Below are 18,541 nucleotides of genomic sequence, written 5' to 3'. Positions count from 1 at the left end.
AACAGCCTTCTTTAAATTAATTAAAAAACCAGACAAAAAAAAAATCCTCTGCTATAAATTTTGACCTTAAATCAAATAGTGATACTGAAAAATTATTTGGAAAATCGGAAAGGGTAGTTTTTGCAAGGGTAGGGCATTGTTTCATGAATAACTTTTTTGAGGTTATTTTTGTTATCATATACATTATTATATCTTAATATTTAACTGGTAATACATAGCGCGGTAAATGCTTTCTTAACTTTACACCTATCTATCTGATCTATTAATCTTAAACTAATATCTTTTGGAAGGCCCAGATTTCTTGCATTTGCAAACTCGCAACTCGAGCAATTAGTACGTTGGCTACAGGAGGGCCTAACTCAAGAAGCCTAACCATTAATCCCTAGCGTAACCCCTAAACATCGTGCATGCAGAAATCGGTGGGCAATAGAACACAGTAATTGGAATTTTCAAAACTGGAGGTCTTGTATGTTTACGGATGAGTCTAGATTTCGGCTACATATGTGTAATGGTCGAATTTTGGTGTGGAGGGAAAGGGGACAGCGATACCATGAAAATTTGATGGCGTCCACTACCCTTTTTGGTGGCGGTTCAGTTTGCGTTTGGGGAGGCATATGTTTCGATGGCCGCACCGAGTAAGTGGTGTTAAGAAATGAAACAATGAACGCTATACGATATAGATACATTATTATAGAGAACATAATTGTACCACTTTTTAGTGCAATAGGCAAAGAATTCGTTTTAATCGATGATAATGCGCGCCCGCACTGCACCGTGCGAGAATTGTCAATCATCGCATTGAATTTCATGGCATTACCAGAATGGACTGGCCACCACATTCACCCGATATGAATTGCATTAATCCTGGAATACTATCGCTAATTCATGGGCTGCTAATACTATTGCTACGTAAAATTTACGTATATATTAAAATACTTGAAACATTAAACTCTTAAAAGGATTACCTAGCAGAAAATAAAAGACTTAAAAAAAATACTGTTTTTATAAATAGATTGAACATAAAATTTATAAACGTGGATAAAAAAAGGTAGAAAAAAACTAAAAACATTACTGACATATTTTAATTTGAAGCTCCTCACAAATCGGTTTTTTGCATTTGGGACAGTAGGTAACTGTCATAGGTCTCTTAGCTGAAGGACAAGTTGAATAATTTTTTCTCTTTGGTTATCCTCTGAAATAGGTTCTATATATTTTTCTTGTTCAGTCATATATAAGTTTGTCTACATAGTGGTTTTTCCCCCTTGCTAAATAATATTCTGAAAATATATTACATACGAGTTAATACATGCCATGTTAATCATGTTATAAAAACAAAACCTCAAAGGTCATCGTCTAGTTTTACGGTTAGCATAACATATTTTGGCACATTTTATTAACTGACCCTATAGTTGAGTTGTAAGTTTCTATAATATATGACTTTTTTAAATCAGGTTTAATTTTTCCATTAGTGGTGTGCATTCTGGAAGTAAGATTTACTGTTTTATTTTGCTTTGCTTTATATGAAACTAAAGTACTTTTGTGACTATATACAAAAATTGTAGTTCCAACTTGTCGTTCATTTTTATTTTCTTTATTATTTGTAGTGGCAGATGGGCTTTATTCTTCCGAATAGTGCCCACTACCGTAAGACTAAATGGTTTTGCTACAAACCGATCTACTAATGGCACAGACGTAAATCAATTATCCATGGTACGTTTCTGTAGTTCAATGAATAGGCTTCGTAAGCTGCTCCACAAAAGAATCAACTAATGGTTTACCATATGTATTTGTTGATTTACCCAGATATGGTGAGGCGGTGATTAAATATTTCGTCGCCTCATCACAAAGCATTACAATTTTTAGACCATACTTTGACAGTTTATTTGAAATGTACATCCTTAAAGGACATTTTCCTCTAAACCCTACTAATTGTACGTGCCTGGTTTGTAACTTCTTTTACGGAGTCAGAAATTTAAAGCGTCCCTTGATTGAAAAAGTTTTATTAAAGCAAACTTTTGTTGTTAAGTGGTTGTCTTTTAAAGCAGCAGAAAGTATGTATGGACCCAAAAGCGATTTAAGTTCCACCAGATTTGTTTCAGATACAGTTTGTGATGCCACGTACATGTTTTCCACATACAACCATTTTTGCCTAGTAAATTTTTAACCTGTGGAACAACTATGCAGTCTACAGTGAGTAACTTCATCAGGCGTTACTAGGTTATCCTAAAATAGGCATTACAATATATGTGTATATATATTAAAAAGCAAAAAACAAACTTACCGAAGTACTTGGGGTAGACAACCTAGTTTGAACAATATTAGAGTTTTGACGTCTTTTAGAAATTTGAAAAGTACCTGGCTAACTAAAGGTGTTTTTCAAGTTATTCTCAAACGTTTCCTCAATGTCATTCTTACCAGGAGCAAAATTAGGATCGGCTACGCTATCGTCAGAGTCACTACCTAACCACTTACATCTGTTAAACTTTTTTGAGATTTTTTGGTAATCTAATACTGCTTATCACTATTACCACGTCAAAATTACATCCTAAATAAAATACGGTTAATACTATTGCTACGTAAAAAATACGTGTCGGCTTTTAGAAATTCGGCTTCAACCAATATTGTAAATACACAGATTAAACTAGTTCAGGCGTGTCATACTCCTGATAGACCGCTCAAAGCACTACTGAGCGCTAAGGTGGGAGAAGGTAATAAAATTGTAGTGACACGCTAAATAGTGCTGTCCGCACGTAAATATTACGTACAATAGCATTCCAGGGTTAAACATGTATGGGCCGAAATGTTTCGAAGATTAAACCAGCTCGAACAGCCACCTCTAACCTTAGAACAACTAGCCAATTAATTACCGGAAATATGGCAAAACATTCCTCAACACTATATTAACAACTTAATAAGAACTATGCCAAACAGGGTGGCAGCACTAAGACGAGCCAGGGGTGGACGTACGAGGTATTAATTTTCATGACAGTACTTTGGGGCACGCTTTACAGGTTGTAATTTTATTTTAATTTGAATGAAGAGGAAAGTCCCCACGATCGAGCCTTATAGCACGCCATTTAATATTTTAATATCTTTAAATACTCTTTCATTAAGTTTAGCAGACTGTACTCGTTCTACTGGTTAGCTCTTCAGCAAAAGAAAAATTCCATTAAATCTAAACCCAATAAATTTTAAAACAGCAGCAAAAGCGATCAATATTGAGCCTATTAAATACCCTGGAAAAGTTCAATAGGACAACTACAGTAGATTTTTTCCTGGTCACCAGCTTTATTTAATTACTATTAGAAGAGCATCTACAACTTGATGAAATCCAGGCGTAGAAAATTAATCCTTGGATAGAAAATTTAATTGAGCAACCCTTAGCATTTCCATTCTTTAATTTGTAGAAAGTACTTGCAATTAAACCAAAAATTTGTAAAAAAAAAAATACTTAGTAATATAAAACTTGTTATTTTGTTTTTCTACGTACTGACACGTAGAAAAAAAAATTCCAAAGAATTTTAAACGAAACATTTATTAATTTGTTTCAACCTGTTTAAGTTATATCACAAAAAAATATATATATATTTTTTTAAAGGCATTGATAAATATGATTCTAATGCAAAATTGTAATCTGGAGTAAAACAATGCAGAATATAAGAAAAGTAAAGGATACATGCAGAATACGTTGTTTGTAATTTATATTTTGTACCTGCACTTTTATAAATCAAATTTTATTGTGCTTTCCACTGCGACAAAAAAAACTCTTATTATTATATAATTAAAACAATCTTGTAACTAAAAAAGAAATATTTAATATTAATTTTTGCGCGAGTGATATCTTTATTTGAACGTATTTGAAACTTCTTGTCGATACATTAAAAGGATAGCGTGGTGCACTAAAAGTATTCCAGTATTCCAGCACGTCCTTCTTATGCAGATACATCGGCATTTGGCAGGCTTCCATACTCTGGCATAGCCCAGGTTTTATTGATTTTCACCTAAATCAAACCCGATAAAATAGACGAGAAGGAACTATTGGGAATCCCGGTTGAAATATCGCTGAAGGATGATAATATTTGCTTTGGATAGCCGTTCTCGGTTTATTATTATATTTCGTAGGTCGGATAAAGGATTAAAGTACTTATAAATAAACTTTTGTACACAAAACATAGTTTAATAATGGCTTACCTAGTACTACTAATATACTTGATTTTTTGTACAAGTTAAGTAATAAATTTAAGATTAGTTATTAATTAATAATGTAGGTAGCATTTATACTGTTCCTTAAGAATTAAATTCAAATATTTTATACTAAAGTTGTTCTCCCTATTCGCTCTATTGATACGAGAAACAGTTGAATTATCCGCGACGATAAAAACCAGCTCTTATGTTTTATGCCTCATTAAAAAAATCATAAAACACGAAATGCATAAACATGTTTACATTTATTTTTAATTTTAGCTCTTATTTCTTAAAACATAAAATATATTACAAGCGATTGAAATATTGAAAACACTGTATGACTACTGAACTTGGTAGACCTCAGAATGTGTTCCATGTTCTAGCAAAGGATTGATACAACCGGCGCATGTCCTTACTTGAGCAAAAGCTGGAGCACTATCCTTCGAAGGTTCTAGTGGAGGAAGCCCTTCAAAGGGTACCTGAGGTACATCAGAGGGATATCCAGGTTCGCTAGGGAGGTATTTTCTGGATACAGATTGACACCAAGAGTGGGAGAAAAATGCACAAACAATCTAAAATGAAATAAATGGTTATAAATAAAATGTTTCCTTTTTTAGTTCAAATCTGGTATAAATGAAACTCTAAGTTAAGAGAAGATCAAGTGTTAAGTGTTAGAGCAGCAAAAAGTTTCTATCCCAAGTTCTTAGGTATTTTTACAAAAAACACACCTATTGATTTTAGGCAAACAAAATAATCATTTTAATCAAACATTCAGTCAATCAATGATTCATTTATAAAGTTATGTCATCAACCCCTTAGCGGGAATGATAACTATCCTTAAAAATAGAAGATAGGAATGAGAGTCAAGTGAAACTTTTTTACCAACTCCTTTTATCCTCATTATAAGGCCCCAGTTCAACTTGCTACCTCCAAATCCCTTAATATGACAGCTTGTTATTTGTTTCGACAAAATGTTCATTTTTATTTATTAATTTAATTAACACATTACGTCTGTTTGATCATTATTCAATCCAATTTCGAACGTGGTTTGAAGGAAAACACATTGTAGTAAAGATACTTGGAAATACTTTGGTATAACATGTAGCAATTCAGAAGTTGTTGTTTGATGTTGCTTGCACTTGCGAACTATTCGTTGCTTTAAATCTTTTGAAGAATTGGACTGTAGAGTATACATTTTAAATACCTCCACACAAAAAACTCAAGTAACAACAGATCAAGAAAATCTGACTGGGCCCTCCGCTTCTTCCAATATGTATAATCGTGGAAAATGTTTGACTAAAAATTAAAAAATGGTGTCTGTTAACACAAGCCATTACATTTACTTCTCTAAGTAATCGTGGGTTGGAATCTAATCAAGATCAGCAATTGTGCAGATTTGCAGTGTCGTGGATAAAGGAGCACTCCTCAGAAAAATATAACAAATAAATTGCGTGTCAATAATTTATCAATAACTATATTATAATTATAATATTAGATTCTTTATTTGGTTCCTGAATTATATAATTTATTTTGTAGGGATAAAAATCTCATCATTTACTCAACAAGTTTCCACTGGCTTAGTGTGGGACCTTTTATCTGGCATATTCAATCTACAGTGGATACTGCTACTGGATGACTAGTTTGCAACTGATCTTGTTTCATAAAATTTGGTCACTTATATGTATGTACTAGTAATATAGTCTAGTATGTACAATATACTATTCAATCTTCTAGCACAAATCTTAAAACACACTTTCTTAAAGAAAATTAAATAAATATCAACTCCGTGTTACCATGTAGTTGTTTACTCACTTGTTGTACAAATATTGTGAAAGTAGTTTGCAAAATATTAGTGTACCAAGACATAGTAAATATATTAGTGAAATATTTCTGTTTACTTTCAAACAATATTAGATTAGCTCTTTTATGCTATCGCAATCGTAGATCTTGAGTCAAAAAAAGGTTTTCCAAGTCTATCTATACTTCGAGAGAATTACAAACTGTACATTGCTTAGGGTAACCTCAAAATTCCAAATCATAAAATGTTTGATATATTCTACATAATTTAGAAAAAATGCCTATAGACCCCATGTACATACAATTGATCTTACTGTCTCTAAAGTATGTACAAGTTTGATTATTGTTGAAGCAAAAACAGAACTTTTTATATAAGGAAAAGATGTTATTGTAAATATAAATTTTCTTAAAAAACTATAGGAAAGATAACCTTAAACCAAATAACGAATTTTCTTGATGAAGTTTATTTATTACATTCAGTAACCTGCTTTTAAATTATTTCCATTAGTAATAGAATTGACTTCATTTAATAAATTTACTATGTTTTAGAATTGTACAAGCAATGAGTTTTTTTTTAGTTCCCGGGCAAATTTTGCATTTAAACTTTGTTAATTTTTTTTCTGTTTGACATATTAGCCTTTAAATTTGAAACAAAAAACTACAATACAAGATGTTGGCTTGTTTTGAGCCCAAAAATGGGCTCTAAAATGCGATATCTCGGCTAATGTGAAAGCTATAATCTTATGGATAGTTTCGTTGGATTCGAAAGGACGAAACTAAGGCAATATTGTTTGAATTTTCCCGATAATGTCTATAGAAACCAAGATATCGACCTCCAAAGTTTGGGATTTTTTATTTTTCCGATATACCCCCCGTATCGAATTTTTTTACCAAAAATTGATTTTTTTCGAAATCGAACTAACTATACCAGCGGCTTGCTTCCATCACCTACATCACGCAAACACCAGATTATAACGGGATTTGAGTAGAACTAAGGGAATGAGAGCACTTTGTAAATTCGGAAAAAGTCTCTTTTCGAACTCGTTTTTGAGCCCAAAAATGGGCTCTAAAAATGCGATATCTCGGCTAATGTGAGAGCTATGACCTTATGGATAGTCTCGCTGGATTCGAAAGGGCCAAACTAAGGCAACACCGTTTGAATTTTTCCGATAGTATCCATAGAAGCCAAAATATCGACCTCTATGGTTTGGCATTTTTCATTTTTCGGGTGATCAGTAAACTAGCGGGTAACGAAAATATTTAATGTCTCAAAAATCAGGTCTGATATACCACGACTGACCAGATGTTTCAATGAGGGTACAGCATTAAAATGTCCAGCTCGTTTATGACAAGACCAGTAACCAATTTAGTGCCATATCTTTAGCATTAAATACATATGCTTGGACTAATATGACTCACAAAGTCAACACCTTTAAAGAATATTACTGCAATCTGTTGTTTGATGGACTGGACTGACTTTCTCCTTTATACATGAGCACTATTTTTTTAAACCTGCTTCTGGAAAAATAAAACTGATTAATAATTTTTACAAAGAACAAAAAATCGCAAAGTAAATAATTTTCTTAATATTTTGAACCATATAAGTGACTACCAGCATTATGTTTCACTTAATCTTATACTACTTTTTTATTACGTAAAAAAAAATATAGCTGAATCGACGAAATAAATTGAATACCAAAAATCTAGACAAAAAAAAACATTTTGTGAAAAACACGTAAACCATTATATAAAAGAAAGACGCGCAAAGAGATTTTTGTTCAAGTATTGTCACTATCAACAGAGTAAAGTCAAAATAAAATGCTAACCTCACTGCCCTCATTATATTGAAGGGAAAAAATAGTTAAAAACCACAAAATCGTGTTTTTTAGATGCAAAAAGAAAATCTTACTTTTTTTTAATATTCGTCAGCTCTTTTTATATTTGCCTTGATGCTGGATCGTTAAAAATATATTTTTTTTTAAATTGAGTCCTTAAACTTATTGAACCAATTTAATTCTTTGTATGTTTGACTCAATCGTCGGAAAAACTTTGCATATTTACCAACTTGTATAAAATCGATCGTATTTCGAATGAATTTTGAGGTATCCACATGCTTTAGACTATACTTTTTCTAGAACTACCAATTTCTTCATTTATTTCGAATTGTATTTGTCTGAATGCTTTACCTTATTGGGTCCGTATACTCAAATTCAAGTTTTAAAGCATGACTGTTGTCAGATGGCGCCAGAGTATAAATGCAAAACGGACATATATATTTCAATGCGGTGACATTCAGAAACCTTAACTCCCGTTATGAAGCATAATTTTTAGATTGCAAAACGAGGAAATGAATGAAAATTCTCAAACTGATTACGGAGTAAATCTATTCGTTTATCAAAATGTATATTAATATGCGTATAATAAATAAATTTTTATTTGCTTTTAGTTAAATTTGTATTATTTCATAAAAGCACATTTATACATATACACACAAAATATAAATAAAAGGATTGGCTATAGATAGGATAGCTGTTCACGCTATAATCACGCATTAGTGATTGAACGCCATCTGTATTATCTTAAACACATAATTATGCCGAGTTTTTTTATAAGATCTTTTATTAATTCGCCTATTAAAAACGTTTGTAGTGACTCTATGAGATTAATAGCATTTGCGTTGATTTGTCACAGGTTATCGATAGAGTTAACCACTATAACCTGATTCATGTAGGGCAGTAGAATCGTTCTCAAATATGTACTTAGTTTGCGTTACCATGTCCAAATTTAGTGCTAAACGAAATTCGATAGAGGAGCATGGAAATTTCTCACTTTTTTTGTATTTTATCACTGGAAAGCTTAAGTACTTTTTTAAAGAACAGTTCATTTTCTCTGCAGTGGTGGGTGAATTTTTACAATCCAATAACTTGCTCCTGATAGCTTCCTGCCATCCACGCGCAAACATGTGTATGTCGAAAATTGGTACTTTGTATTTTAGTTGACTTTTCTATTTTTGGCAAGTGGAATTTTAGTCAGTATCTTTTTCATTCAATACATTGAGTTTTGTGTGATATTTATTAAAATCTGAAATGATGTGCGAAAAAATCCGAAATTATTACATCGAAAAATATTAGATGTTAAATGTCAATGAAACATATTTATTGTACCTTTTGCAATAATAATGCTTGAAGTACGACCTGTCAACATAGCATGTCCACCTTCTCTTTTCGACGACGGGGAATGAAACGGGGCAAAAACACATATTCTACACAGAATTATAACCTATAACAATTGCTATGAATGCTGATTATAGAGTAGCAGAGGCAATTGATGCCTGATTTCTTTTACATCGAGTTGGTGGTCAAGTAAAACTTTAAATGAGGATTTATGTCGAAAATATGTCGTTTTCCTCAAAAATCATTGTACATTAAATGTGAAGCTTATTTTTGACGCATACCCTGAAAGTCCCAGAGAAATCAATGGGAAGGCTTCGCCGAGAAAGAATTCATTGTTTAGCTGACACGAGTATCGATGAAACAACCGTTTTTAAGGATGTCCACCATGAAAATTGCTTAGAAAATGTAAAAAACACAAGAAGATTAGTTATTATTTTTAAAAATCATTTTATATTTCGTGGTACTTTTCAAATCCTCATAATTCGATATAGTTTATTTTTTTGGTGGCGATATTGCTCTATTTACTATTCTTACAGAATTTGTAAAACACGTCGTGTTTCGTAACACGAATTCTGCTCGTCAACCAGTTTTAAACATCAAGAACTTGTCGTCCACATTATTTTTATACCGGCTTTTTCTGGTTGTGACACCACATCGGATTTTTCTGGGTATGGTAAAACAAAATTGATTGCAGCGTTAAAAAAATCATGTGCAACAATAATGTTGAATGTACTATTTTAAATAAAATGTACTATTTTAAATAAAATAGGCTGGGTGCATTTAAAATGGAAATCTATCAAGAAATCTTGAATCCTGCAGAGACAGCAATAAAAACCAACGAGTAAATTTTGTGATCGAAAGGTAAAAAACGCAAATTGCCGAGCACAATAAAATGCAGAAAAACAGCGTATCTAGAACATGTGATACGCAATGAAAGATATCTTTTACTCCAACTATTATTAGATAAAAAAATAACGGGAAGAAGAAGCTTATGTAGAAAAAGGTTGTCGTGGATCTGAAATAATAAAGATTGAAACAGGATGCAAATAATAGTCAGGAAGGAAAAATGGTCAGAAATGATTGCAAACATCCATTAACGAATTCCAGCGGAAGAAAAAGAAAATAGAAAGTTAATAAAATCCAGAGAAAACCATATAATCAAGGTAATATATAATATTAAAATAATATAGTCCATGAACCAATGAATAAAAATGACAAAATATATATTTTAACAATGCATACAAATTCATAAACCGGTAAGTAAACATCTTAAAAACTATCCGCGGATGGTTGCCAAAATGTCGCTTCTTTGGGCCTGAATATTTCATTCAACTGACTATTAAATATGTGATAAAAATACAAAATTTGGGCATGCGTCGACTACATATATACTTGATGAAAGAATGAGTGACTAATAAATAGTCACCACAGGTTAATGAGAATGAAATGTATCTTGTTTTAATAATACTGAATTCTCGTCTAACCATTTTTAAATAATATGAAAAACATCTTCTTCCGTTATATATACATTTTCCAACCGGAAATATAATTGACATATCGTCCGCCCAAAATATAACTTTTCGAAGGTCAGCTCATACCATTAACGAATATTAAAAAATCTGGTCTAATACGGTTCCCTGAGGACTGCCTATACTCAGCAATTTTACTGAAACTAATTGTATTACTTTAAGCCGCTCTCCAGACTCCAGACTGTTATTTAGGCATGATTTGGACCGTTCTAACGCTCAATAGTCTTATATCATTGAGTTTTTCTAAAACAATTTTATATGAAACTGTATTGAACGCTTAAGTTAATTCCATAGACATACAACCACTTTTTCTATTCTGGTTCAATAAATTTGACTTTTTTTTCATAAATAAAATATCAAATAGTCTTCTTTCACCTTATTTTCTTTAACGGTTACTAGTTTTAAGATTTACCAGTTACACCCCATCATCAGGCCTGGAGGATTAAGAGAAAAAGGATTGTGACAAAAGACCATTTTATGTCACCTTTGTTAAAAAAATTGATTTACATTTATCTTTTATTTAACGTTTAAATTTAACATTGCCTTAGCACAGACAGGCATTTCTCTTTTAGATACACTCCATATTTTTGTGGTATAATTTGTTCTATCGCCTTTCTTAAACAATTTTGAGCATTTAATTTTTCTTAAGGAAAAAGTGAGATTAAGACTATGTTTAAATGGCTTTAATCTTAGAACATTGAAAGGCTTTAATAAATTGCGATTAGATTTTTTTAATATTATATTAGTAAAACATTTTTCTTCAGAAGATGCATAATTATCTAAGAAAGAGAGGATGACCGCCAACCAGATATTTTGTTGGATAATATCCCCATGAAAAACCTAATGAAGAGTCTGATCATATGAAATTTGAAAAAAGTTTTTTGAGTTTCTTTCTGCTTGATATGCAGCATATTCATGTATTTAAAATAAATGTCTGTCCAAAACTTGCCAAGTAAATAAGTTATTTTGTTCCATTAATTAATATAGCTATTGCATGTTATAAGAATATATAATTTTATTTTCTAAAATAAATTGTAGTGTGCTTTCAATATTGGCTTGGATAAAGCCCTATGAACTAATACACTAGTAAATAGGCTTTAATTTTCGGATTCCAGATTGAAGTATATTTTATTCCGAAATTAATCGGCTTTATTTCTGGATATATTTGGTGGAAATTTATGGTTTTTGGCTAGGTAGAGTAATGAAATGTATGACTATTATTTTGGTTTATGGTGCTACTAATTTTTACTATTTTCATAACATAAAGGACTTTTTTCTATCAGTTCCAAATATTTTTACAACAGTAAGAAAGATTTTTCTTAACTACCGCTTAAAAGTATTTGCCCACCTTGTATTCTTTTTAATATTTTAAATAAGATACAAAAATCTTATCTTTATACCTATATTTAGATTGTATCTATTTTGTAAATTGGATAGATGATTAAACATTATATCTATCAACTATGGTTCGTTGAAAAGCACTGAGTATTTAAAAATAGTCTTGCAAATAACAAACAATGTAGTGAAAATATGCACTTCTAAAAAACTAATCTGTTTACAGCTCGTTTCCGATGAAATTTGAAACATTTAAAGGTGTTTAGTCTTCAAGAATTGATTTTGTGTAGTATTGGTAAATAATTTCGCTTGCTTATTGACGATAGTCACCGTTTCTTTGCTGGTTTTTCAACATTCATTAAAATGGCTAAAACAAAAGAGTTATCGGTAGAAACAAAAGGTATTATCATTGGACTTCATAAGGCTGGAAAGATTAACCGTCAAATTTTGACGGATTTGGGAATTCCAAGGCGGACTGTCGATTATAATGTTAGGAAATTCACCAGAGAAGGGACCATTAGCAACAAACCTCGATCGGGAAGGCCAAAGGCAACAAGTATAAAGGAGAATCTAAAGATAAGCTTAAGCTACTGAAGGATGTTAATAGGAACAAAAGACTTGAGTGGGCCCAATCACACAAAGAATGGACCACTGATGACTGGAAGAAAGTTCTCTGGAGTGATGAGTCGAAATTCGAGGTTTTTGGAACAAAGAGGCGAGTTTTTGTTCTCCGTTATGCCAATGAAAGGGTCCCTGAGAACTGTACGGTGATCTCAGTTAAATACGGTGGTGGTTCGGTGATAGTGTGGGGTTGTTTCGGAGGATCTGCAGTGGGCGCTCTAATTAGAATAGAGGGAATTCTTCAAAAAGAGGGTTACAAAACAATTTTAAGTGACAATGTACTTCCTTCTGGTACTCGAATAATTGGGGAAAACTTTATCTTTCAACATGACAATGACCCCATGCACACGTCGAAATTGTGCAAGCAATATTTAGGTTAATTACAAAGGCAACATCTTCTGAAAGTTATGGTATGGCCCCCGCAGCCACCGGACCTCAATCCTATCGAATTTCTGTGGGATGAACTGTATAGACAAGTACGAAAATCATGCCCCACATCAAAAGAAGACTTGTGGAGGATCATCCAAGAGGAGTGGCACAAGATACCTCAGGAAACTTTGGACAAATTAATTAGAAGACTACCGAAACTCGGTGAAGCTGTTATTAAAAATCGAGGCGGACATGTAGATGAATCCAAAATTTGATTTTCTAAATTTAATTAATTGAAAAATGTATTGTTTATATCCATTTTGTTATAAATAAACCGTTTCATAAGAATAACTAATAGGTTTATTATTTTTAGTTATAACTTTAAAACAGTCATATGTGGGCAAATACTTTTAAGCGGTAGTGTATGTAAGTGGTAGCTCCTTAAATGTGCTTTTGCACTTAGAATTAACTCCTGCATTTCTGTATTTTATCTTAGTTGTGCAAAATTAAGAGGAATAGTAAAATAACACTCGAACTTATGAATTAAACGAAGTATTGCAAGTTGCTGTCAAAAACAGAAAGAGCGGAGAAATGGATGATATAATCTGTAGAAAAGGAGTTTTCAAAATTGAAGAAATCTATTTAATGTTTGTCAGTTGCTTCCCAATGTTAAAGAACTTTCTAAAGAGATGGGTACCAAGAAATTATGAATTTAGTAAATAGTATTAAAAAACAAGAAAATGATAAATACGAAACTGCAGTTCCAAAGAAAAATAATAACAAGGTTGAAATTTTTAATGAAATTGTAAGATCCATGCATATCTAAAAAAAAATAAAACTTCAGTCTCTAAAAATGAACATAAATTCCATTTAGTATTTACGCGAAGTTAAAAAGTATTAAATATAAAAAATATCAAAGAATGCAGTGCCAATGAGAATTTAAAATAAAATGATCAGATAAAATATAACAACTAGCTATGATAGTTTTATGATATTTCTTTAGGTATATAATACACAGAAAGTCTCCGTTTGGACCAGACTTCTTCGTATAATATTGAAAGATATAATCTTTATTATTATTATGTATGCTTCAACCCATTGAAAGTTGTTCACTGAATCTGGTAATTAATACAAACAAATTAATTTTTACATTTGGTAATATAAATTTAGTTGTAGTCTTCTAAAAAATCTAAACTCTTAATTTCTATCCATTTTTACATGTACTTCAATATGGAAAATTACGCAGCAATTAGTATAATTCAAATCTTGTTAAACTTTATATTTAAACGAAAACATGATTTTATCTTACTACTTTGCTGAGCACAGCAGATACAATGTTTAAGGTTCATGATGTAGCTAAGCTCTTTGCTGCGGTATTTCTAGACTTGTCAAAAGTATTTGACACCGTTTTACATAAAATATTGTTGAAGAGTTTTGATAAATGCGGCATATAAGATATTAGATTATACTTACTTTGGCAGTCCATATACTAAAATTGAAACAAGACTGCGCAAAAAAGACATGCAAATATAGAAGCGTTATACATTTTTTCTCGAAAGAGAATTAAAGTGATAAAAAAGTTTGACAAGTTTGATGAGGTAGTGATCTTTAAACCCTACTTACTATTTATAAAGAAATTGTAAGAACTCACTTGAACTAAGGATGATGGTGCATCAGAAAAACATTAAATGAATTTCAACAGAATACAGTATATGGCGATTAGGATAGTTCTGAGATTTATGAGGTCAACATCACTAAGAGCAATACTCTTCGAGATCCAGGAGATACCATTGGAGTTGAAAAAAACATATGTATCAATGAAATTTACTCTAAAACAAATATATCTAAAGGAAAACTTGATCATTATTAACTCACTAACCATCTAGGAGAAGATAAAGAATAGACAACCAAACTGGAGTATTCATCAGTCGCCAAAAAACTAATAAAAGTAAGAAACATAAGCAATCCTATATATAGATCAACAGATCATCACATACAATAGGAGTTTTGGCAGGTTTTAGAAAAACCATAGATTTGAAGAAAAAACAGGACTCCAAAAGGAAACGAACAACTAACAAGATTTATTACAATATGTGTTACATTAACCTTAAAATGTAATAGCTTACACAGGTGCCTCAGTTGATTCGATAAGTAAAACATGCGGATTTTAAATATGCTATGAAACTCCACACGTGCAAATCTGCAAAAGACTCGGTGATCTGATAAATATTTTTACATTAAAAATCCTCGCAATCAGAGAGGCAATAAGAAGATTGACATGACAAGAAGATTTTACTAATCACATAAGACTTATTAAGTGGAATTCAGTCCATGTGTAGACAAGAGCAGATTAGACGATAGCAGGTAGACTATAGTTCTATTCAGCAGATAGGAAATATTAGGCACGGAATACTTATGAGCACAACACAACAAAATTATAAGACAAGTCAACAATAAGGGCAAAATGAAGAGACAGGCAGTAGCATAAATTGACCACTCGCAAATTGGGAGAAGAATATGAAAGAATTAAATCAACACCCTGGGAAAAATTATGGTGTTGTGATATTGGATATAAAGGTAGAGAATTCACAACAAATTTAGCAAGAATGAAAACCAATTACTCTCTGACCTCACAGCATGGAAGTAAAATAGGTATCAATGATAACTTAAACTGTATATAAGAAAACAAGGAATAATAAACCACTAAATATTTAACTCTATCATTTATGGGGTGATGAAAGGAACGGTCAAAAAGATGACATTACAAGACAAGAGTGGAAAAAACCAACAAGCATTTAAAGTATATTCAGTTATCCTAAAGCAACGCAAAAAATTAAAGAACATCCTATCATAAACGACATAAGATTATAAGACCGAATGCTTGATTAATAATGTATGTATATACTTAAGAGCTTAGTTGCATATTACACTCTCTCCCGATTTAAATTCTATTCACTTATACGCCATATGTCTATATTCTTACCAGACTATTCCCCTAAGAGGTATTAGAAAAACTTTGATATGTTACATACATTTTCTATGTAATGCTTGAATAACATAATTTATTTTTTTTCAAAAAGGTAAAAAAGGGCTTACCAAAATTAAAGCAACAGCGTTCATCTTATTAAATTTAATGTTTAACGCGCTTTAAAGATCAACGGACAGAATGTTCATTCCGTGACATCGTTTGCCTTTATAAAGCAGATGATCCATAATTTAGCCACCTATTTGTTTCATTTAACCTTTTCTAATAATCCAAGTACAAGAAAAAATATTATAATTTAAAGTAAATAATTTTAGCATAAACTATTTTCACCTACACGCGCGTTGAAATTCCGCTCGTGACGAAAGGAGATTAAAAATGCTAATAGTAATTAGTGTACAAATTTATTTTAGTTCGGAATGGTGTCAGTTTTAGTATGAGAGCAAAAGGTGCAATGTGTGATCGTATAATACAATAAACCTTCAACATATTAAATTCATAAATCATAATAAAAAAACTAATAAATCATGATTTTTTTAGATATTAATTCATTTTATTTATAAGTAAACATATCTTTGTATAAGTGGAATATAAAAAATTTCCAAATTCCGTTTTTTCGCAATTTACAACGTTATTTAGACTTTCACTGAGTGTGTTCTTGACAGCAGCGGTTCATTTAATCGAATCTCATTACATTTGAAATAAGAATAAAGAATCTAGAAATCTTTAAGTAGATCTGTAAACTTTTTAGACCGTTAAATATCAGAGAAAACAAATTTTCAGTAACAAGGTTTAAGAGGCAAAACAAAGAAAATAAAAAATGTGATAGGAAACATCTAGAAAAACTGGAAGAAAGTGGTTACAAATAGTCCATACGCTATTTGGAATTTGATTTAGCACGTTAAGTTAGTCACTGAATCTCCGTTGAGGTAATTTTTTACACCTTGCGGTGCTATCAAGACAAGTTCGACAATGTTAACGCCTAAATTGGCGAGTATAATTTGTTGTTCCAAATATTCAAAATTAGACCGCTCAATATCTTCTTCTACACCATCAGCCCTTAAATACCCTTTGATAAAGTTAACTGTCTGTTCACGGGAATACATTTTCTATTCTTATGATATCTTTCTATTATTAAAGACTTAAATAAATCTTAGGGAAATGTGGCATAACTCGGGATCCATCTGACATCCGATTCCTGACAGTCTCTTCTTACCACACGCTCTTTTCTACGTGCAAGTTGAGACGAACTCTAGTTATTGGAGACCCCCGTTTGCCAGGTCAGTATGTAAACAAGCAATTAAGATCCTATGCAAAACTCCTACTATACTCATTATATCCTTTGTGCACGATAGGCCATAGATCTGGCGAATAGGTGGGCCTAGGAATAATATTTATATCGGTAAAATGTTAAAATGTATACATCCTTTAAATTAAAAGCAAAGATACATCAATATATCTTGGGCATTCAACTGACCTTAAAGAAAAGGGTACTAAAGGGCTTGTATTAAATGAGCTGATTACATCCTAAACCATCACTCTTCTGCCAATAGCTGATTCTCAATTATTTTGTGTAAGCACCATCTGATAATCAAAATCCAATATATAATTTGTATGGTTTATTAATATTAGCTCCTATAGTAAATATCCTCATGTTAGAGCCATTGAATAATATTTAGTTGAAAAAACTACTTAAAAATATAAAATGAAAATCGAAAACAAGATATTACGAAACCATTCAAGAGGTGTTACTCTGAACAATAGTGCTGCAACTTAATAGTTAGGATATTATGACTTACGCAGTCAAAAGCTTTAGACAAATCGCAGAAAATTGTTGATGTTGAGTGATCCTTGTTTAGACAGGAATTAAATCTACAAAAAAGAGAAAACATAGTATCGTTGAAACATTTCTTAATCAAGAGTCCAAATTAATGCAAAGTACATATTTTATATTTAAACAGAAAATAAAAAAGCCCTTTTTTAATGCATCTCTTTATGATCTTTAATAACTTGAAAGGAGTGCAAATCGACGATAATTGGAAACTTGATTTTTAGAATCTCCTTTGTGCAACGGAATAATAACTGCTATCTTTAGGATTTTGGAACATATTTAGGGTAAGCCTATATGGCAAAATTCTGTTAATATTATGGTCGAAAAAAAAATTATAATTTCATATTAAAGACCTTATTTCTTAATTTATTTACGACAGACCATGTTTTTTTTCTATCGACTCATTTCTCTAACGACAATTATTGACATAAGTACTTAAAGCTTAGACAATTTTTACCTCAAATGTACGCCATCATTTTCGCGTCTTATTTGTATTAATTAATTTTATAGAAAATTTAGTGCGAATTCTGAATTAAAAGTAGACGAGTCTATTATGGTAAAACTATACTATATTTCAAATGAGTAGAGAGTAATAAAATGTAATGTATAAAATTTCCGAGAGTTGTGTGGTCGTCCATAGGCATAGGTAAACTTAGTACCGAGTTTATGAATAAAATGTGAAAAAAAAGGTTCGAACGCTATATAAGAAGGGTTATAC

At 31.5% G+C, this 18,541-nt stretch overlaps 1 long non-coding RNA gene across 1 annotated transcript; it reads right to left on the bottom strand.

Moving 5' to 3' along the window:
- Positions 1-4,429: 4,429 nt before the first annotated feature.
- Positions 4,430-16,335, bottom strand: LOC126738761 (uncharacterized). The gene is made up of 2 exons (XR_007661432.1): positions 16,106-16,335; positions 4,430-4,757 (listed from the first exon to the last, which is right to left on the bottom strand). It is a non-coding gene; the product is annotated as an uncharacterized LOC126738761 (long non-coding RNA).
- Positions 16,336-18,541: the final 2,206 nt, after the last annotated feature.

This window comes from Anthonomus grandis, chromosome 7 (genome assembly GCF_022605725.1).
Source record: "Anthonomus grandis grandis chromosome 7, icAntGran1.3, whole genome shotgun sequence".
NCBI classification, from domain to species: domain Eukaryota; kingdom Metazoa; phylum Arthropoda; class Insecta; order Coleoptera; family Curculionidae; genus Anthonomus; species Anthonomus grandis.
The sequence above is the reverse complement of the archived record's forward strand: the minus strand, read 5'-3'. Positions and strand labels throughout refer to the sequence as shown.